General features: G+C 50.5%; 1 protein-coding gene across 1 annotated transcript in view; it reads right to left on the bottom strand.

Annotated features, from left to right (window-relative positions):
• ZFHX3 (zinc finger homeobox 3) overlaps window positions 1–399 on the bottom strand; it is a 175,030-nt gene extending 174,631 nt beyond the window's left edge. The window contains exon 1 of the mRNA XM_082319280.1: window positions 316–399. The gene's annotated coding sequence lies outside the window, so the exon portion shown is untranslated. The remainder of the gene's footprint in view (window positions 1–315) is intronic.
• Between the last annotated feature and the right edge of the window lie 21,122 nt (window positions 400–21,521).

The raw sequence follows: 21,521 nt of genomic DNA, 5'->3' as shown, positions 1-21,521 counted from the left end.
GCCCCGCCGCGCACAAAGCCGGGCAGCGCCGCGCCGCTCCGCTCCGCGCCCGCTCCGCGCCCCGCGGCCATGGCCGGCGGGCGGGGCGGGGGCTCCGCGGGCGCGCAGCGGCCCCCGCGGCGCCGGCACCTGCGCGTCCCCGGCGGCGGCGGCGGGGCTCCGGGACGGCGAGCGGCACAAAGTTTGCTGGGGGATCCGGGGCGGTGGGTGGGAGCGGGCGGGAGGGGGGGCCGGACCAGCCCCATGCAAAGCAGCCCGGGCGCCCCGAGCAGGAGGAGCCCGAGCGGGGGACAGGGCAGAAAAGTTGCCACTTACGCGGTCGCTGCTCCGGCGGCGGCGGCGCTTTTAATCCCGGGCGGCGGCGCGGGGGCTACAGATCCCATGCAGGCTGCGGCGGCTGCGGCGGCAGGAGCGCGCTCCGCGGAGGGGCCCGGGGCAGCAGCAGCGGGAGCCGGGGGCAGCAGCCGGAGCCGAGCGGGAGCCGCCGCCGCCGCCGCCGCTGCCCAGCAGCAGCATCGTTGTCGGGGAGTTTGCAGCCCCCCGGAGAGAGGGGGCCGCGGGCGGCGGCAGCAGCAGCGGCGGCGGCGGTCGGGGCGGAGCGGCGCGGCGCGGAGCGGAGCGGGCGGCGGGGCTGGCGGTCGCCGGAGCAGGAAGCGCCCGGACTCAGATCTGATGATTGGGAAGAAAAAAAACTCTTTGGATCTTTATTCTGCTAATTAGTTTCCTGCAAAAAATGGCTGATTAGTGCAGTGCGCATGTGCCTCATTACCCAGGCACGACGGGAAGGGCTAATTAGCCACCTTCTGGATCAATAAGATTCAGCCCAGGCGGCGGGGGAGGGAGCGAGCGAGCAGGAGCGGGCGGGGGGAGCGCGGCGGCGGCGGCGGCGCCGCACCGAAACTTGGGGCAAGCGGCCGGCCCCCAGCCCGCGGCGGGGGGGGCGCCGCTCCGCGCCGCTCCGCGCCCTGCCGCGCAGCGCCGCGCCGGGGAGGGGGCGCGCGGGCCGGCGGCTCGGCCCCGCGCCGCTCCGCTCGGCTCCGCGCCGCTCCGCTCCGCGGCGGCGGGGCGCTCCGCGGGGCCACCTGCCCCCGCGCCCCGGGCGGGGCCGCGCCGCCCCGCGCAGGGCAGGGCCGGGCCGGGCGAGGACGACCCCGGCCCCGCCGCCGCCGAAGTTTCCCCGGGAGGAGCCGGGAAAGTTGCGGCCGGCGGCGAGCGCAACTTTGTGCGGCGCCGCCCCGGCCCCGGCCCCGGCGGCGGCCCCGGCCCCAGCGCGGGGCGGGCCGCGGGCGCGGAGCACGGCGGAGCGGCCCCGCAGCATCCCCGCGCTCCCGTCCAAACTTTGCGGCCACCTTTCCGAGCGGGACAGCGGATCAATGCAGCCGCGTCCAGCCTCGCTGGGAGCCGGGCTACAGGTTTCACCAGCCATCGCTGGCAACAGCTTTGTCATTTTCTAAAAATAAGAAGCTAAAAGTTATTGTAGAAGAAGGGGCTTTTTTTGTCCCCTGCACAATATGCCTTTTGTGAGTTTAATGCCATTCTGGGGCTCTCTATAGCCCCGGACAATGGGGAACTCCAGGAGGCGGCTGTGCCTCTGCCTTTTTTCTTTCTTGCTTTCTCTTTTCTCCCCCCACCCCCTCCTCTTTTTTCCCCTTTTTTTTTCTTTTTTAGGAAAGGATGCAACATTCCTCCAGTCCCAACAGAACCTCTGGTTTGATTAAATAAATATTTCTCTAGCCTTACGGTAACATTTTTCACTTTCTGTTCGGGTCCATCTGCGATTATTATTTAAAATTTTTATTTCCAGCAGCTTTTCCCTCCCCACTCCAGCCCTGGCGAAAAATGTAGATGATCGCTGGGAACGTGGGATTTGAATTTTAGGAGGAGGTGAACCAGTAAAGAGCCTCTGTCCAGACTCCAGGAATATGTTTTCTTCATCTTTCTGTAAGAGACTCTTTTATTACTGGGAGAAATGCAGCTGAATTAAATCATCTCTCTTGAAAATCTAAAGAAGCTTTTCAAATTGCCTTTTTTTTTCCCCTTTTTTCTTTTTTTTTTCTTTTTTTTTTTTTTTAATTTTTATTTTTAATAGTAACCCAAATAATTAACTTCCCGGTTTGTTTCATAGCATTGAACAAGGAATGCAGTTGCGGTCAGTTTTTCCATTTGGGAGAACCTTAATATAGATGTATTTTATACTGAAAGGTAATAAACTGCATGTTTGTTAGTAAGTATTTTTGATTAAATGTATCAAGTTTTCCATATTTCTTAACGTGGGGGTAGGCATTTGAAATTTTGACAAGTCCCTTTAGTGGGATGGGGGGATGAAAGAAGAGGACAGATGATTAGAAATTGGAAGAGGGGCTCTACTAGTTGGTGCAGTACTGGAAGTGTCTTGCATTTGGAAGATATTCACAGGTTTTAAGAATCGAGGTTTAATATGTGCCATAGTTATTTGAATATTATAAATGCAGCACTGATGTGTACTGTTGTAATGCGCATGCTGTGTCTGAGTTCTTACGGTTTGTTAAATGGATAGACTCCAGCATGTTAGCAGTTTGCCTTTAAAAGCTGCTCTTAAAAATTTGTCAGTCCCTGCTCAAAATATGTTTGTCTGGTTGTATGGAAGAATAATTGTTAATATTACTTGCTCTAAAAAAAAAAAAAAAAAAAAAAAAAAACAACCAAGCCCAACAAAAAAAAAACCCAATCAAAAAAAAAAGAAGAGGAAAAAAACCCAAGCCCCAAACCAACAAGCCCCGGGGCAAGTAGGATTTTTCAGGGCTGCCTGGTGCGCTATCTGTAAAGGTGCATGTAATTTGTAACTGTTGTTCTTGCTGAATATGAAACAAACGTGTTTTAGTGATGAAGTTGAGGCGAGAATAAAGTGACCCTTGTCTTTTAGTACTTGGTACAACTTAGAAGAAGTGCCTGTTTCCCCCAGAGGCTGTAGATCCGGTGGACCGGTCTGAGAACGGGTGCTGCCTACGTACACGCTTTTTGCAGAGCAAAGAAAAAGTAAACATGTGGAGAAGGTGGCCAGCAAATCTAATAACTCTGTCGATACTCCAGAAATAGGCACCTCCGCAGGAACATGTGCAAACGCGGGGTCTGGTAGCCATCTATGTTTTCTTTGCATTTGCATCGCGAATTCTAGTTTTGTGTTGCTGTCCTCTAATTTCCCATGACAACATATGGATTCCATAAATGCAAACATGCCGAAGTGCATCTGTCTGGGTAGTTAACACAAACCAAACATCCCCCTTTTCAGCGATTCTGCTGTTCCTCTGGCCGTGCTGCGCTGTGCCCTCCTGCGACAGCCCCTCGCTGCTCCTGCATTCTTGTCCTTCCCTGCTCCCGGGGTGAGCCCCGGTGCCCCGAAAGGGAGGAGGGCAGCGGGCGCCGGGGTCAGGGGCGCCGAGGCCGTGGCCGCGCCCAGGAGCGGAGGGGTTAAGCGGGGAGAGGGGAGCGCGCCCTGCGGCCCCCCACCCTCCTGGGAGCTGGGGCCAGCCCGAGCAGGCTCGGCGCGGGGTCAAGTCCTAGGACATCTTCCCTCCCCTCCTGGCAAGGGCAGGAGGGGCGGCCGGGAAGGGGCGCAGCCGGACTGCGGGGGTGGCGGGGGTTCGCCCCTCGTCCTGGACGCAGCTGTCCAGAGGCCGGGGAATGGAAGGGTTCCCATTTCTGCCAGGGTGCAAAAAGAGGCGGCGAGGTGCGTGCGCGCGTGAGAAAAGAAGGGAACGGACAAGTGATGACTGCAGGACCGGCCGGATAAACCGCCGTGCAAACACCAAAATAAACCTAAGGAATTAAGGAATAATTTGTACGGTAATCGTTAGGTACGATTACACACACGTGCATGCATTTCTTCTCTAGAAAATTTACTACCATTAAGATTTCTTTGTTCTAGGCAAAAAGACAATCCAGTTGCTAAAATACAAGAAGGGACTACCCTTGCTGTAATTAGAAATCTCGATACAGCCTCATCTGTAATACTAGGAATGCCTCCTGTTTCTATATATGTATCTCTACACAGGCATAGATAGGATTTTTGGTTCAAGTAGCCTTTAATGTGCTTAGGAGAAAGAAGCTCTCAGTATCAGATCTGCAGGGAAAATAAGACTGATTTTTCCCATAGGAAACTTGTTAAAGATGCAGTTGAATTATTAGGGTAACCCTATTTTTTGTCTCGCGGCATGTCTGATATATTTGCGCATAGAATCATATAGTTTCATTTATATGTTATTTCGAACAGATGGAACTAATATCAGCATTTTAAAGGAAAGTTATTATTTGTAAAAATATATACAGATTAAGAGGAACAACTTTGAAGGAAAATGTTTTTCTGAGGCAGCGCATATGGCTTTCTGGACATAACTTTCAGAAAAGATGGTTGTTGTCTTTGACGTGTGAAACAGGGGTTCTGCGAGGAGACCAAGTCCTCCCGCAGAGACACGACTTGGCTGCCGAGCGGCTCTGTCCTGGGGCGGGAGCGGGCCAGCCTTGCTACGGCTGTGGTGAAAGCAGTTGGCTACGGTGAATTTTTAGGGAGCCCCAAGCACGCGGCGCTGCTCAGCAGCGGGCTGGCCGCACGCTGCCTCCCTCCACCTGGCCCGCCGGGGGAACGGGGCCGCAGCGCCCGGGTGGAAGAGGCCAACTGGGCAGGAGGGACCAATCCATGGGTATGGGAAGGAAAAAGTTCCAGGCTATCTTTTTAAATTCAGGCTTTAAAAATTATTGGGGGGGCGGGGGGGGGGGGAAGGAATCCCGCTTAGAAAAAAAAATCACCATAATATCATCCTCTTGCGTAGCCTTGTGCTTCTTGGAAATATGTCTGAGGAATCAGAACAAAGCGTAGAAGGCCGGAGTCCTTGAAGGAGCTCCAAATGATAAAGTCTGCCATTCATTTTAAACACAGCGTGCATTGTGAAAACACAGGTCAATTTGAAGGCATTTGTCAGATTTCCAGTTCCCTCTACTCCTTTGCAATGGAAATTTGCAATCAAATCCCTGTACTAGAGTTGGGATGTCTGCCTTTATCGGTTTTTATTACTTTATACGCAAAGCATTGCCCAGGTAAGTTAGCTTTTAATTTAGAAAGTTTGTTTGCATGAAGTTGCATACAAGAAGGGGGAAGGCTGACATGAATTAGACCGGAGCAGATGCATTTATTTAGGGGTTTGGAAAGGGGGAAAGGGCAGACGATCAGCAGCGACTGATTGCAAAGGGCTGTCTGAGCTGCAGAAGCGATCTGATACCATTTAAAGACGCCCAGCAAGAGGCATGGAAAGGGATATTCCAACAGCAGCGTGTTCATTGTTGGGATGCAGAAATGCAGCAGGGCTTAGAAAGAGAGGGCTGGAGAGACGCACTGCTGAGCAATTCTAGCCAGATAACATGAATTTCTTCTGGAGGCACGTACGTGTTGTTTAATGGGCAGGGGGCTGCCTCCTTTATTGCCGAGAGAGATGTGTGGGTATGCTCGAGGGGGGCGTACGTATTCCTCCAGAAGAAACACATACTGGAGGGTTCGGGAGAGATTTGGGCTGGGGGAGGGGGATGTTCAGAGGAACGTTTATTCTCTTCTTTTGTCTTCAGTATAGTTCTGGGTTTTTACCCGATTATTAAAAGAAATCTGTCCATCCATTTTGTAATCGCTGGACCTACTCTAGCCACTGGGAGTGACGGGACGTCAGCGGGCTATTCCAGCTATCGCCAAACCGCTGGCTGGGCTGCTGTAGGCAGGCTGAGTAAATACCCCTTAAGTCAACTAGCAGGTTTTTAATATGAATTTGCCTTTTTTTGCAGGCCTTAACAGAAGATGAGTAGATGTGTTTGCGATGGAAATAAACACTTGGAGTACATCTATATGTTTCTCTGCTTTTTTAGAGAAATGAAGGAAAAAGTCTTGGCATTTAATTAGGACTCACTAACCTGATAAATATTGAACATCATTTCTTTGTGAGCTGCTCTGTGTGCTCAGAGTACTCTATGGATGTATTCCACAACTGCACTTGTTTAATGCCTATATCACCTCATGCCTATTGTATTTATGTTGTCATCAATGTCAGATTTTAATTAAACAATTAAATCACTGTCACAGTAATTTCCCTAGAAAACTATTTTAAATGAAAAATCCCACAATAAATGTTTGAGAACCATCTTAAAAGGAAAAAAGAGGGAAATAAGTTACAAAATAAAATTACAGTTCCCACAGAATTAGAAAGAAAAAAAAAATGGTTTTCAGCACCGAGAAGGATTCTAGTTTACAGGGTAGCTGCCACAGAATTCAGAGTGTGTCCATACGGTGACTGAAACAGCCTGGCCAGAACGAACGGGAGGCGGGGGGACCCTGGCCCAGGGCTGGTGCAGTGCTGTAGCCGTCCCCCACTATGGGCCAGGAACAAGCGACAGCACTGCAAATCTTTCATCTTTCAGCGCAAGTCAGGTACCAATCACTCCTCAGAAAACAGCCCGTCCGCCGCCTTCCCCTCCAAATTATTTTAGAATTAAGACGGAGATTTGCAGAAAAGCCTGCATCGAATTACTCAGTAAGTTAAGCACCAATACCAGCCGTACTTACTGTATAGTAACCACGTACTCAGAACCTAAGATGTAAGCAGTGAGAAATCTGATCTGGCAGCGCATCTTTGCTACAGTTAATCAAATAGTTCGTCTTTACCTCTTTATAAATATATGCTCTTATTCCTCTAAAACCCGTACTTCTTTGCATGGAAAAATCACAAATACAAGATGCAAAATTCATCAGACAAGATATCTGAAAGAATCATGCTCTCCAACGTACATTCAGGATATTACCTGTATTTAACATAAGCACATTTGACATTTGCAGCACAGCCTCCGATGCGAGGCGTGCTTATTGAAATTCGGATTCCAGCCTGTGATTTCAGTCGGCGATGTACCCTGCAGCTAACCCCGACCCTCCCCTATTAGCCGCCGTAGCCGCTTTGATTTGTGCCCTGGGAGGGCTGGGACAGGGAGCCGAGCGCCGGGGAGCCGCGGCGATGGCTGGGGGGGCTCCGCTCCTCCCTCTGCGCCCCGGCAGGCACCCAGCCCAGCCCTGCGCCCAGCGGGGGCCGGGGGCACAGCCGGGGCTGAGGGGTGCCTCCCGCCCAGCACCCAGCCCGCGGCGGGAACCCCGCGCAGTATTTCTTTTATGTCCGTGCTGCATTTTTATTGGAATGCAGCTTTGCAGATTGGGTTGTGCCTGGGATGCGTGTGGTTTCTATCAGCCCTGAAGTGTTTTACAGCTGGAGATGATTTGGGGGGCACATCTAGCCTGTCCATTTGCAGCCAGGTCTGATGTTTGTCTGCTGCTGTCTCTCTAATTTTTTTCTGTGTTGCCTCCATCAAAAGGTGAGATTAGCACTGGGGGGGGGCGATGACGACGACAATGACACCAGGCCCATCCCTCCCTCCTCCTCATTTTAGTTCGCTTCTCGCAAAAGCAATTTGCCAGCAGATCCGCTTTCTTGCTGCGGCCAGAACGAGCCGGCAGGAACGGCAGAGATACCTGGTGCTGGCCGCTCCTGAGCCGGGCAGCCCCAGGCCCTGAACGCAGCGGCCAGCCCTGGGGAGCTGGCTCCACTTGTGAGTCTGGGGCACAACATCTTTAACCAGAATTCAGCCAGCAAACACTAGTCTGGCAAAACACCCGCTTGATCAGGCCGTAGCTGCAGCAGAGCCTCCACTGGCCACCTCGGCAGCGGCCAGGACGGGGCAGACCCTCCCTCGGACCCGTCCAGGGCCATCCTGGCTTTGTCAAGTGAGGTACTGCCACTAAAATAACTTTGCTGAGCATATGCAGACAGAAATACATATTTTTATACTTGGGAAAGGAAAGGGGAAAACTGATGAGGTTGCACAGAACCCTCCTGCAGGCAGGAGAGGCTGTGCCGGAGGAAAGTATTGCTCATAATGACACTTAAGCTCAGACACTTGAATGCTAAAGGTTAAACTTACATTCTTCAAGAAAGGGCTCCTTGCCAGCTTGAACTGTGTTGTGTGTTCACTATTGCCTCCTCCTCCTCTTCATCCACTCTCAACCCACTTTTGGTATTTGTTGAAATAACTGAGGTTGTGGGTTTTTTTTTTTTTCCTCCCCTAATGTATGTTCTCTGTGCCGGTCCTCAGCCTTATGTCTGTCACGGGGTTAAAAAAAAAAAAAATAAAATCAGTCTAATGCCAGTACAAAAGTGAAGATTTTTTTTTTTCTTAGCTGCAAACTGCTATAGCTTCAATCCAGAAAAGACCAGCCTAAGCATATTTTCTGTGCTCCAGTGACACACAGTCCACAGAACGCCATCCTCTAATTCCTGTCCCCAGCTGAATAACCAGAACGTATATTCCGACAATAAGGCAAAAAAGTTACTACGGAACTAAAACACAAATTGAAAGGCCAATATAAATACAGTAAACAACAGGGTGGAGAAATAACTTTTGGAGACAATCGTCACCAGGGCTGGGGATGAAACCGGTGGCAATGCTTCCAAATGTTCAAGCCAAGGAAGGAGAAACAGGAAAATGCCCACCCAGGAGCAGCACCTGAAGATGAATTTCAGCATAATATGAAGAAACAGCCACGCTGTTTGGACGCTGCATTCAGATCTTAATGATCAAAGAGCACCTTCTCCATAGACTTTCATGCTTCTCCCCAGAGATATTTCCCATTAAAAAAAGAATGGAAGTAACATTACGGTTGTGCACGCCTTCTAAAGCAGCCCCTTTTACAGTGTCACGTAGGCTTTCTGCGGAGAATCAGTCTTAGGTGAAAGCAAGAAACAAGGATGCCTACGTCTCAGCAGCAGCAGGTAGAGGACACCCAGCCTGGAAGGCTGGATCAAACGCTTTGAGGAGGAGCATGGAAAAGAGTCAGAGTGAGCTTCGGAAGTCAAACGCAATTTTTATTTGGGTTCAGAGATGATAAAGGGCTAGCGATGTTCATTTTTCCTGCTTCCTGCAGCAAGGGAACGGGGGGTTGCAGTGCTCCGCATCCCTTTAAACAACAGCTTGCTGCAGTGTGTTTCTTGGCACAGCCCTAATTGTATCTTCTGGTCCCAGTGGAAGTTCACACTTTTTAATATCTCTTATTGCTTCTGCAACTGCTGCCACTAGTCAGCAATCACAAACAGGAAGCCGTGACTCAGCAGAGCCACAACCTGCGGGCTGACAGCGGCCGGAGGAGAGGGAAGCTCCTGCACAACGCCCGCGAAGGGCCGGGGCCGGCCAGGCACCGCTGCGGGCCGCGTTGCGGGACTGGTGTACGCTCTGACCCGGGAAGGGGTCTGGGGACTCGGTTCCTAATTCAGCACTTCAGCTTACACCGAAACCCAGGAGATAAAGGCCCCGGTGCCGCTCTGGGCCTGAGCGCAGTAGGAGAGGTTTCCCGAAGCTGGTCCCCAAAGCATGGGGCTATCGCAACAGGGCAAGAGAGGACAGGGACACTGGGACGAGCCCCACGTTTGGTTGCCTGTCCATGCTCCAAAAAGCAGGGATTTTTCCCCCATTAAGAGAGAGGCATGGGCAGAGGAGGCAGCTGGCAACCCCTCGGCCCAGAGATGCCAGCACAACCCCGTTTGCACACCAGCGGCGCCCAGGGCTCAGCCGCACTACATCTCACGTAGCACAGGGAGCAGATGATCTATTCCGAGCCTGGTTTCGTCTGTTTTCCCACTGTATTTAGCAGCGAGTTTACTCCAGACTGAGCCTGCGTGAGTAAGTGTGTATGTAAGGGTTGAGGATTGGCTGCGGCAGGCAGAGGGTTTGCTGAAAGGCTTGTTAAGGAAGCACTACTGACCATGCAATCCAATTACATAATGCTTCAAAAAATAACCGTGCTGGGAGTCGTGTCTGGGCAGCGCGTTTCGGCAACAGAAAGAGGTATCAAATGTCCGTCTTCCAACCCAAAGGCTGATAGTATATTTGTGCCACAATCTGACACTGCGCCTCGGCCGTAAACTGCTCTAAAGAGGAAACTTGCTTCCAGGGGAAATGTCTGCTGTTCCCTTTCAAGGCAGTGCTGCACCCTGCAGACCAACGTTATTTGAGTCCTTGTAAAATTACCACTAATCTCTGCACTCAGGATGCCTTGCATTTTATGGGTACTTGCTATGACAGCAGCTTTGTTTTCTGGGGGTAAAGGAAAGTGCTGAGCAGGGACAAGCAGGCACCTGGCCATCAGCAGTGGCTGTGGGGCTGTTTTACCCAGCTTTCTATCCTTGCAGTTTCTCTCTGCTGCTCCGGACGGGACAGACATACAGATGATGCACAGTATCATACTATCACGCCTGGAAAATGCCTGAAAAAACCACCCTGTCCCGCCTGGAGAAAATACCGTCCCTGTCCCAGGCAGGAGCCTGCACAGTGCTGAGCGTTTCTTCTGCTGGCATCAGTGAGGAGGGAGGGGACTGGAGGGCCAGGCTCCAGCCACAGCAGGTGGCTCAGTCCACGCGTTATGTTTGGGACGACTGGGGATTTAGAAAACCCCGTCTCCAGGCAGCGCAGGTAGTTTTTATCGTAGTTACTAATTTAACTGCTAGGCTGCTCTGAAAGGCATCACAGAAAAGGCACATTTCTAGTGAATGAGGAAAGAGCAAACTAAGAATATTCTTGGCACGTTGCGGAGCTTTCTGTACCTGAACTCGTGTTGTTCAGTTGCTGGGAACGCTTCACGCGACGTAAGCCAGCTTCTATGCTTGCAGCGAACGCCTGGATTTTAACCTGTTCCCAGCCCAGGAGCAGCAGAGCTGCCCCGCTCAGCCGGCCTGGCTGGCGGCTGGGGCCCCTCCGCCGGCGAGCAGCCCTCGGCGCCTCCCGCCCAGGGCTCTCACCGGCCTCACCTGGGCTCTTCAGCAAGGGAGGGGACGAAGCAGGTCTGCTGCAACCACCGCCTGGAAAATCAACAAACTCTACCTCCTTCCATCTGCCAGCACTGTCTTCCAGAGCGGGCACCGCGCTTTAGAGCTGTGACACACGAGAGACATCGGTTCGCTTCGCTCCCCTGCATTCGCCGTCCCTGCTCCCAGCGCCCCGCTGAAGGCAGGGGAAGCCGCCTGCGAGGACGGCAGCGGGGAGGAAAGGGTGAAGGCAGAGCTCCTCCAGCCCGGCTGCACGCTCCATCCGCTGCCTTCCTCCCATCTATTTCTAGACTGTTTACCTGGCAAGCGCACATGACCGATCCAGAAGGAAATGCTGACATCACCCGCCGCCGTGCCCCCTCCCCGCTGCCCGCCGCGCTTGGCCCCTCTCCCCCGCTGCCCTCGTCCCTCTGCCCGGCCAGCCCACGCCTGCAAAGCCTCTCCCGCGCGCCGCGGGGCTGCCGCCGGCGCCGTAGCGCTGCTGCTTCCTGAGGCAGCTCAGAGACATGTTGTCCTGTCCACCGCAACAATGCGGCCTGGCACGCCGCTTCCCTCCGCGTCCCGGGGCGTGACGGCGGCCGCCGCGCCGGCAGGGATGCAATCCACACTCGACCCCGTGCCGACGGCCAGCAACCACACTGCCGACGGCGGGTGAAGCACACGTCTTTTAACGCCAGCGTATCGCTCATCTGGTGCGACAGCCTTAAACATACGGTTGCTTTTGCTTCCCAGCCAAAGCAGCTTCCCAACCCCCTTTACACCTACGGCTCAAACCCTCTGGGCCCACGGCACTGGACAAACTTTGCCGCCGTAGAGCAGCCGCCTCCCCACCCACCTCGCTGCCACGTCGCGTCTGTGTGCCGGAGAGCGGAGCCAGGCAAACCACGCTGCCGGTTCCTCGCCTCCTTCGCTCTCCTCCCCAGGGCTGCTCCCGGGCGCCGTCGGTGTGGGGAGTCCGGCTGGCTGCATCAACCTCTCCTGGCAGGCCCGGGGGAGCCGGCAGCCCCAGGGACGGCTTGGGCCGCAGCCGGCGGCGCAGGTGCTCGCTCCTCCAGGGGTTATTTATCCCGGGAAGCCCGCAGCGGAGCTCCGGACTCGAGCTGCTCTGTGGAAGCTTTCTTGGTGCATTTGGGCAGGGAGCCAAAGTATGCAGTTTAAAGGAAATGTTTAATAAAGACACAGGAGCCTCAAACTGTTTATTTTTCCTCGCAGAAAGGTGGAGAGACGATGTCCCTGGAAACTGGCTGCCGGGCCAGGCGCGGGCCAGGAGGCTGGCGGCCGAGCCGGGGCGAGGGCTGAGCACGGCCGCCCGCCTCTCCCTCCCCTGACAGCTCCGGCCTGCGGGGTCATAAACCGTGGGGGGAAAAGGCAGCCTATTAGTAACTCTATTAAGTCTCCATTAGTTAGGTGTGAACTCATTACCCTAATATACTTGGAGGTAGGATTCCACTTGCAGGACATTAGCACTGTAATAAGCACGTTTACCACCAGAGCTGGACGGAGCGAGGGAGAGGAGCCCCTCGACGCCCGGAGCAGGCCCGCAGCCTGCGCAGCGCGGCCGTGGGGAAGCCTTTCTCACCCGCTCTTGTCCCGGGGCGGCTGCGCCGCTCCCGCACGGGCCCCCCGTCCCCCACAGCGGCAGCCCCCAGCTGCCCTGTGACCAGCCCCCCGCCATCCCCCTCGAGACCCTCTCTTCCTGCGGCAGCGACATGGCAGTCACTGAAAAACACCCTGCTCATCCGTCCATCCGATGAGCGGCTGTCCACAGGAAGCAACGTGGGCTGGCCGCGGCCACAGAGGGGTGGGACGGGCAAAACGGGTGACTGTGGGGATCAGGGGACGGAGGGCGCACAGCAAAAGCTGTCGGGATCTTGGGGCGTGTAACCAAAAAGAAGGGTGACCCGGGCGCGGCATGCCGCGGCCTGGCCGCTCGCTGGTTTGCTGCTTGTGCTGCTCTCCCGCCTTTGCCTGGCCTGGCGTTTTCGATGTGTTTGCACTTTGTGACAGGAACTGTCTTCCGTTGTCTGCAAAGCTGTGCGCGCTGTGAGGAAGTCACAGCGAACTAAATAATGAGCTTATAGGAAATCAATTAATTAATAATAGATAGGATGCAGGAGCAGGGCTTCAACCGGGTTTGCCGAGTTAGCACAATAACAACAGGATCGTATGTAGAAACCTGTGTGTTTCTCCAGGCCTTGCCAGCCAGCTTTAACAGGCCGGCGTGAGCTGCCGGAGCAAGGGCCGTGCCTCTGTGGCCGGAGAAGCTCCAGCGCGTTGTGGGCCTGCTGTCCGCGGGGCTTCTGGCTGCCCCGCGTGCCCGAGTGTCGTTTTCATCAAAATATTGGCGAACAACGGTCTTGCTGTTTTTTAAACGTAAAAGATTTTGCGTTTGGGAGAAGGAAGTTGCAACCAAAATAAAGAGGATACAGAAGCACAGAATGTTGCCTTTCAGAGGCAGCAAAAAAGGAACCCGAAGCGCACAGCTATGAAACGAAGCCCTCCCTTGCCCTCTGCCAAAGCCCCTCTCAAACAGGTACTGTTTGCCCTGCAGAAGGCAAAGGCTCTGCAGCATCTCCTCTGTATCCTCAGTCATACTTTGAGGCTGCACAAAAACACAGTCCACGCAGAACTCTTCCCAAAACTAATTTTGAAGCCCATTTGTACCTAAACAGGGCTAAACTGCACACGATCCCTGACAAAAAACTGCCCAAGAGCACATAAGTATGATTTTAAAAATTATTTCAGGAGGAAGCATGATCTTGTTTCTAAGATCCTTGGCCAAGAAGAGTATGAAATTAATGGTATTAAGTGCCTAAAAATACTCTTGAGGATCTGGGACTTGGAACAAGGGCCTGGCTTCTATTCCTAGCTCTGCCACAGACTTGCTGTCTGCGCGGAAGGGCCGGCCAGAGCAGTCCACAGGGTATGCTGCAAGTGCCCAAAGACGAAGGCATACGGGGGTGGACTTCAAAACTCACTCCTCTGCTTTTTGTCCTATTTTCCCAGCCTGTAGAATGGGAATAATAGTAATTTGCTGTGAGGGAGCACAGCAGGGTAAATTTTCCTGATGTGTTTCCAGACGCGCAGACGACGGCTGCATGGAGTACCACGAAACCATGCCCATTTCCAGGGCACCACTGATCCCGCTCACTTGCCCATTTCTGCCTTTCCTATTTCCGTGTAATTAATTCTTACAATTCAAAACATCAGCAGGTCCAAACAATTACGATAAAAAAATAAACAAACTGCTATAAAAGTGCTTTCTCCCTCCCAGCAAATGCAGCACCTCCTTGCACTGGCCTCCTGGTCAGTGGCAACTTTTCTACCGTAAGGATGTTCAAGTCCAATATCCTGCAAAATTCAGTATTAAATGTATATCTTTATCCCACTGAACAAGAGAGACAGGCATCCTTAAAACGCAACACTTGCTTTTAGCCCTGGAAAATCCTGACATATTCACCTTTTCATCCATTATATTTTATCTAGGAAAACGATTTTGTCATTTAAAGATGATTTTATGGGTCTGTCTCACCCTGTTTTACTGTTATCCTATTAACTAAGGTACCTGTTCCTACATGAAATGCAACACAAAAATGGATTAAAAAATTGTGAAAGTTTCTAAAATTTGAACAACTTAGAGTTGTAGGATGCACAATGATAAAATAAGAGCCCGTCAGCACAACCTGAGCTGAACTTGCTGGTGGCTTTTCCACTTAGGAAAAAGGGACATCCCAAAGCGAATTTGATGGGATCTTAAATCCCTGTAATTCCCAATGTGTCTCAGCCATGAAATAACTTTTGGCATAGTAATTTAAACTGTTAAACAGAAGATTCAAAATAGCACACTTCAGTGATAAATGGGAAAGTTTATGCCCCAGAGTTGCTTTTAAGACAGCACGGGGCGATGAGATGGGACAAAATCCTGCAGAATGAGTTCTGTATAGAACCCAGACCCTGCCAGGTTTTTTCATCAGTAACGATACTCCAAGAGAAATAAAAAGACACGCAGTGAAAACCTCTGCTCACTCTGCAAAAGGGAAAGAAAGATACTGACATTTCCATGTGTGACTGTGTCTGAGGAAATCAAGTATTCAAATGACTTCTGTTTACATAGTATTTTGAGAAATAACGCTAATTTGCAGAATTGGCATCTGGGGTACAAGAATACATACCCTGGGAGAGCACTTACAGAGCCTTTGTGAAGCTAAGTAATAAACGCTTTGTCTTCACCACACTATTTATGGGTTGCTTGGGGGCATCCTGCTCTCTTTCTGCCCCTACCTGGGCATAAAATTATTGCAGAACTAGGTTTTAATAAGACCAACAGTAAATCTGAATGACCACACATGCACAGCTATTCCTGCTCCCCTGATCTCCAGCATTAATTATGAAGTGGGACTGTTTATACAGTACATACCACTTTCCTGACTTCTTTCTTGTTTATGTCTAAACCTTTATGGACATAAAACTTTGGAATTTGCTTTTGGAATAAAACTGCAATTGAAGTGGCAGTAACTGTGTTGGAAAACAACTTTGCTCTTGCTCCCCTGGTCACGGCAGGTTTGTGTCTGCACTGGAACCCTCTCCCGTTGGAGCGTGTTGTTTCAGGTCATCTCCTTGCTGTCCCGTCTGGATGGCTCATTAGACGCTCCAGCTCTAGATGGCTCCGAGCAAATGCTCCAGTTTTTCCTCCCGAGTCCTTTCCTTTCCTCTCTGCTCTCCCCCACGTCTTGGCCTGCTCTGAGCATCCCCGCACCCTGGTCAGGGGGGATTTGCAGTGCTCCCTCATGCCTCTGCTGCCTGGCCGTGATGCAGGTTGTCACCCCTTCTTTCACAGCGCACTGAAATGGCAGCCTCTTTGCTCCTCCAGATAAAACACTTGCCCGTGCCCTCAGACATCCCCCCCCCAACTCAGAACTTTCCTGAAAGAGAAATTTTTCTACTACAGTAAGGTACTACAAACCAAGAGATTTCCATCTGGTGGCATACACAGGCGCGGATACCAAAGTAAAGTAACTCGTGCTCCACAAGCACTAAATTATTCCTCGCCGCACTGGCCTGACTACTTGTTTCGTCAGGCTGTCACATTATAAATTAATATGTTGGCTGTTTGGGGCCGAGAACTCTTTTTTCCATTTGTTCGGTAAAGCAGATACTGTACACCCTGGGCACCATATAAAAATAATAAATTACTGTAGTTCACAGGCGATGTATTATTCTTGTCTTTCCTTCCCTTTATTTTATCCCCTCCATCCTTTGCCTTTCCTCTGATCAATTCATCTTCCATTTACTTTCTATTTCTGTCTGCAGGTTTTACTCTAATACATACTGCTCTGATATTCCAACCATGCCACCTGCTCCAGAAGTACAAGTACAGAGGCTTTACTCATGTGGAGAAGAGGGAATCAGCAAAAACTCAAGGGGAGGAGGAGAAGAAATAATTACTGTAAGAAAATTAAGAAAAAGGAATTGAGCCTCTACCTGGTGTCGTCTCTTACGCTGACTTGAACACCTTCTAATTTCTGCCAGACTCTTTCTTTACTCTTCACATCCAACACAGAACTGCGGAGACTTGATAGCCAGAGGAACCAAATAGGCTTCTTTATGTAGACAGGTTGGGGTGGATTAGTAGGTGTTTGTCCCAATCTCCCGTGTAGGTTAAAACATCTTTTAATTCTGGTGGGCTGTGTCGGGATGAGAATGAATAAACTCTCTCTTCATTTTAGTGTCCAGCTAGTGGAAGCTGCACAGGCTGTATGTTGTCTGTCCAAATTCCTTTCCTCCTTGGCAAGGTTATCCTACCTAGAAAACGAAGAATTAAAAATAAGACCGTGTTTGGCTTCTTACAACTTTGGTTCTTCCCCCATTCCACTTTCCAGGGCACACTTCTGACCTGACTTTTAACACATAGCCCCTCAAAAGCACCCTCATAATAATGGTGAATAATTATTTGTGATAATACTTAGTGCATCATATTTTAAAAGTATCACGTAATCTTAACTAATAAAGAAATCAACAGAATTTACTGTTTGTTCTTTTAAAAAAACAAATAAGCAAAGAGGTAAAATTTAAATATTTATTGAAAAACTAAATATCGTAGCCTTGTGCAGTTATTGGCAAGAGATGCTGTGCCAATAAAACCACCGCGAGCTGTTGCCTCCTACACGTCCGAGCGCTGGCCTGCCGGGCGCCCTGCCGTTCCAGACCCAGCCGTCGCAACGCCGCCAGCGCCCGCGGCCACTGCAGCGCCAGACCTCTCCCTAGGAAAGCTCCTCTTTTCCTGGCACATTCATTGCTCAGGTACGTGCTGGGCCCTCACCCTTCTCCCTTTTCCTCTCACGTAAGGTCTGCAACCAGGACACAACTCTAAAGAGAACTACAAACGTCAGCCAAATGCTTTGACAGGAGAACTGGCCCTAAAGACTCGGGAGAAAACAAGATGTGTTTTCCCCGTCCTCCTGAACTCTCGGCAAGGTTCGGTGTGGTCTGCGGGGCAGGCAGCGCCTTTTCGGGGCCTGGGGTCAGCTTGGCGGGTACCAAGGAGGACTGCGCGCGTGGAGGAGCCGTTGGGCCTGCCCGGGGTTTCGGAGCGCCGGCCTCGCAGGCGGGCTCAGCAGGTGAGGCTGGGCTGCGTGGAAGCGGAAGGTCTCCTGCTTCTGGCGTCGTATTTCCAGCCCTCCCATTCCACATGGCCGTGCATTAGTGATGGGCAGTGCTAGCAGATGGCAAAGTTCGAGCCGGGCTAATTAAACATACTGAGCTAATAACCTTCCATTTTGGGACTGGTATAATTCATAATTTAATGTATTGCTGCTGAGACATTAACCTTTCAACAACTGGCACGGTGCCCACAGCAGCCTGAGTGCTGACCATCTTTCAGGAAAATGAGTATTATTGTTAAAACAGGTATAAATCATTCATGGCTTCAGCTTTTGTGTCAAACTGTACATGAAAATAAGTAGTAGGCTGGGTAATTTATTTACCTTTTGGTGGTTATTCTTATGATTTCATGATCATATTCTGTGATTCATAAACATTGGCCAAATGCCATTTTGTTCTCATTTTACCTTTTCAATATTGCAGCGGTTATTCTGATTTTCATCTTTAACAAGTTCAAGACTGATGCAGAATTGCTTGATCCAGGCACAGATATAATCTCATTTCAAGGAGGAAAAACTTACTTTAAGCTAATTCCACAGTATTCAACACAATTATTGAGACTACCAACTTGTTACATTGTAGCGTTTTGCTAAAGAAATGTATCTTTGAAAACTGCTGTATAAACACACAGATTCAAGGACTTTCAAAAACAAAGCCTGTAGGATATACAACTACGTAAATAGTGTCGGGTTGAAAATTACATGGGATACTGGGAAGAGGAGACTGTAAAAAGTTGGAAAGTTCTCAACAGTCCTGCAAAGCAAGAAGTCGAACTCCAAACACCTGGTTACGGGAATGACATTACAGACCCAGGAGACCCTTGCGCTGACTTTTGGGACCCTGCTGGCTGATCACATCAGATTTTGTATCCCAAACTACCTTTGCATTGAATTTTCTTCTCCAGTGAAAAGAGAACGAGAGCTAACAGGTCACCGGCCACCCGTACCACAACGCTTGCCTGGTGATTCCCGAGGTTAAATGCCTTTCATACAGCTCCATCAGTTCCAGCTCTTGCTGCTACGGTCAACGAGTAGGAATTGCTGAGATAAACTTATTATGGACTCACTATCTGCACCCTATACTGCAAAAGTTTTCAGACATTTTGGACTAAAAGACTGCTTTCAGTTCTCAATATTTATCACATACTGGCACATACGCTAATCAAACACTGAGAACATGACAAAGCTAAAATAAATTAAAAGCCAAAGCAAATGAGAATAAAGTCCTAAACTCTCTATTTCGGGTACAGATTGACCACAAAGTGGGATGAAGAGAGAGCCAAGCGAGACCAACTCCCTTTTAGATAGCAACACGCCTGAAGAGGTCCCAAACGCACCGCCCGTTCCAGCCACCATCGCTAGGCAGGCACGCTGGAAGCAAATCCAGCCTCATTTATGCAGCAAACTTCGTCACAGCACACAGATGCAGAATAGGGAAGATCAGATACCGAAGAACACAACTGTTTATTGTGTACACCGATTACATCGATAGTTCAACCCCCCCATATATCTCTGGGAAATTATCATTTATCTCTTGGAGGTATGAAACAGCAACCTGAAAGCTAAGACAACAGCATTTGCCTGCCCTCAGATATCAAATACGGTACTGAATTGGCAGAAAAAAATTACTTCCCTTCGTTCTTCTTAACCTTAATTCTTAATTCTTGACTAAGTGAGTACTTAGCACTCTGTGGAAGGAAACTTTCTGAAAACATCCAGGCTGGGGATGATTTTCAGGAAAACACGCTTCCAAGAGATGCTTCACCAACCTCCTGTTTAGTTGGTTAGGTTTTTTCTTTCTTTTTTTCCCCCTAGCTACGATTTCCCTCATTTGCAGTGTCACCTAAACAACAACAACAACAACAAATCTCAATGTAACAACTGACGTTATGCCTGACAGTAACCTTGGAACAGCAGGTTCAAGTCATACTTAGGGAAATCTGGCACACTCGAACGGGAACTTCTCACTGGGTGGACAACAGCAAGTGCAGCCTCTTCACCAGATGAAATGAAGTGAGCCCCCTCAGGCTCCTTCGATTGTTCACGTAAATGTGACGGCTCCCCAGCTTTTATCCGACCAGCCACTGGAATCGGATCGGCAGCTCAGTCCGTGCGTCCCTCTGCTTCGCGCTGGGCGGGCGCAGCAGCCAGGCACCAAACCTGCACTCGGGCCCCGGGCTTAGAGCTGGGCTGCAAAATTCACAGCACTAGTCCTAGGGCAAAGAGCACAGGCCTTGTGCGAATCCAGGGCCGGAGAATTTGCGTTTTATTGTATTACTGTTCAGAAATTTCAGCTTGAGTAAAAAATAATAACGCAACCTCTTTTTTGTGTTATTCTTTACAGCTACAGATACAACCTTGCTTACATCAGTGGTGCGCAAACTGATGTCTGCTGGAGCCTGCAGAGGCCCTGGAAGAATAACTCTAAAATGAGTGTGTTGTGCCTCTCAGGCCAAGTCCCACAGTGGTCTCTGACCACTGAAGTTGGCATTTTCCTGCCAGTTCTCCTTCAGAAGTAGCTAGGAGGAAGCTCACACATTATAAATGGTTTAATAAAGATCACTTCCTATCTCTCCTCATCGAATGGTGGACAAAGATGGCCAACACTCAATCAAAAGAGGAAATTGTATTTCTGTCTGTGAAGCCACATTAAAGATGAGTCTAAAAAAAATCCTAAGTGGATGCTGAAGAACTAATCCATTTGCAAAATTCCTCTTTTTGAAGAAGTTAACTAAGAAATCAGCAAGAAGCTATTTGTAAGCATGTCTATCCACATTTAGTGCTCAAGATAATGCCAAGACCAGGACATTTAGGAGGCATAAGAGAATAAGGGAGCAACATCAGCATGCTTAGTTTTAGGCTTCTCCTCAGTGTTTTCCATGGCCACTCAGAGGACCATGAGAACAGTGCCAGACCAACGGAAACATAAAGCATTTGAACCTACTTACGGGGACAGCACTCAGAACCTCCTCAGAAAAGGAATTATTTGAGAAGCTAAGGTTCCTCTGGTTACCTCTTCATACTGGAAACATACAGTGTTAGCCCCCCAAATGTCCGTTCTTACATTGATAGTGACAGAGCAGACAACCTCTCACTCCGACAAGTGACAACCTGCCTCTGTTAATCCACACCCGCATTACCTGCGGCCCTGGGCCGAGCCCGTGTGCCCGCACTATGGCTTTTGAGAAGCGTCATTGAACCAGCTGCACCTGGATCAAAACCCCAGCAGCTCCTTTTTCCACGGACAGTACAGTGTCCCTGCATTTCACTCCCTCTGCTGGCTCCATTTTATACCTCAAATGAAGTTTTTCCAAGACCTTAAATTTGTTTAAGGCTGGGATATCGAAAAGTTCACCTCAGTCTTCAGGCTCCTGGGTCTGCTCAGCTCTCCCCTCTGCCCTGGCACCGTAGCTGGCAGGGGCAGAGCCCTCCTGGCATCCAGGGCTTGTACAGGACCGTGGAGGCACCACCAGCACCCCCAGTTGCAAGCCTGAGTGGGAAGTGTGCAGCTCTGGTCTAGGCTCGGTGCTCCCACCTCCAGAAGAAAGCAGGACCTCACCTCGACAGCTCTGTAACTGTTGGCTGCGAAAGCCTTGGGTACCTACACGTAACTGCAGTCAGCCGAGCACCATGACAAACCCTACGCATGCTGCCAGCGCCTGCTGGCTTTATGTACCTTCCAGAGAAAACGAGGGTATATGAAAGTGCCTCCCCTGGACGCTGCTCTACAGCGTGCTCCCGGAGTTTTATCCCATTTCCACGTGATATTTGTCATTCTTGATAGCATGGCACTCACTTCAGTGAAGGGATATCCCTGCTCTCTCTCCTAGGAACAATTAAGCAGTACTTCTGCTTCACCCTTACAGCGCTCTCTCTCCTGGTTCTCACTGTTTACTCAATATTATTTTTACTTCTGCATTGACAACTGCACAACAGGAAAAATACTAGTTTTGAGTTGATCAGAAGAGGCAGTGTTGGACGACACGCGCTG

The sequence above is a fragment of the Platalea leucorodia genome (assembly GCF_965183815.1).
Source record: "Platalea leucorodia genome assembly, chromosome: 8".
Taxonomy (NCBI): domain Eukaryota; kingdom Metazoa; phylum Chordata; class Aves; order Pelecaniformes; family Threskiornithidae; genus Platalea; species Platalea leucorodia.
The sequence above is the reverse complement of the archived record's forward strand: the minus strand, read 5'-3'. Positions and strand labels throughout refer to the sequence as shown.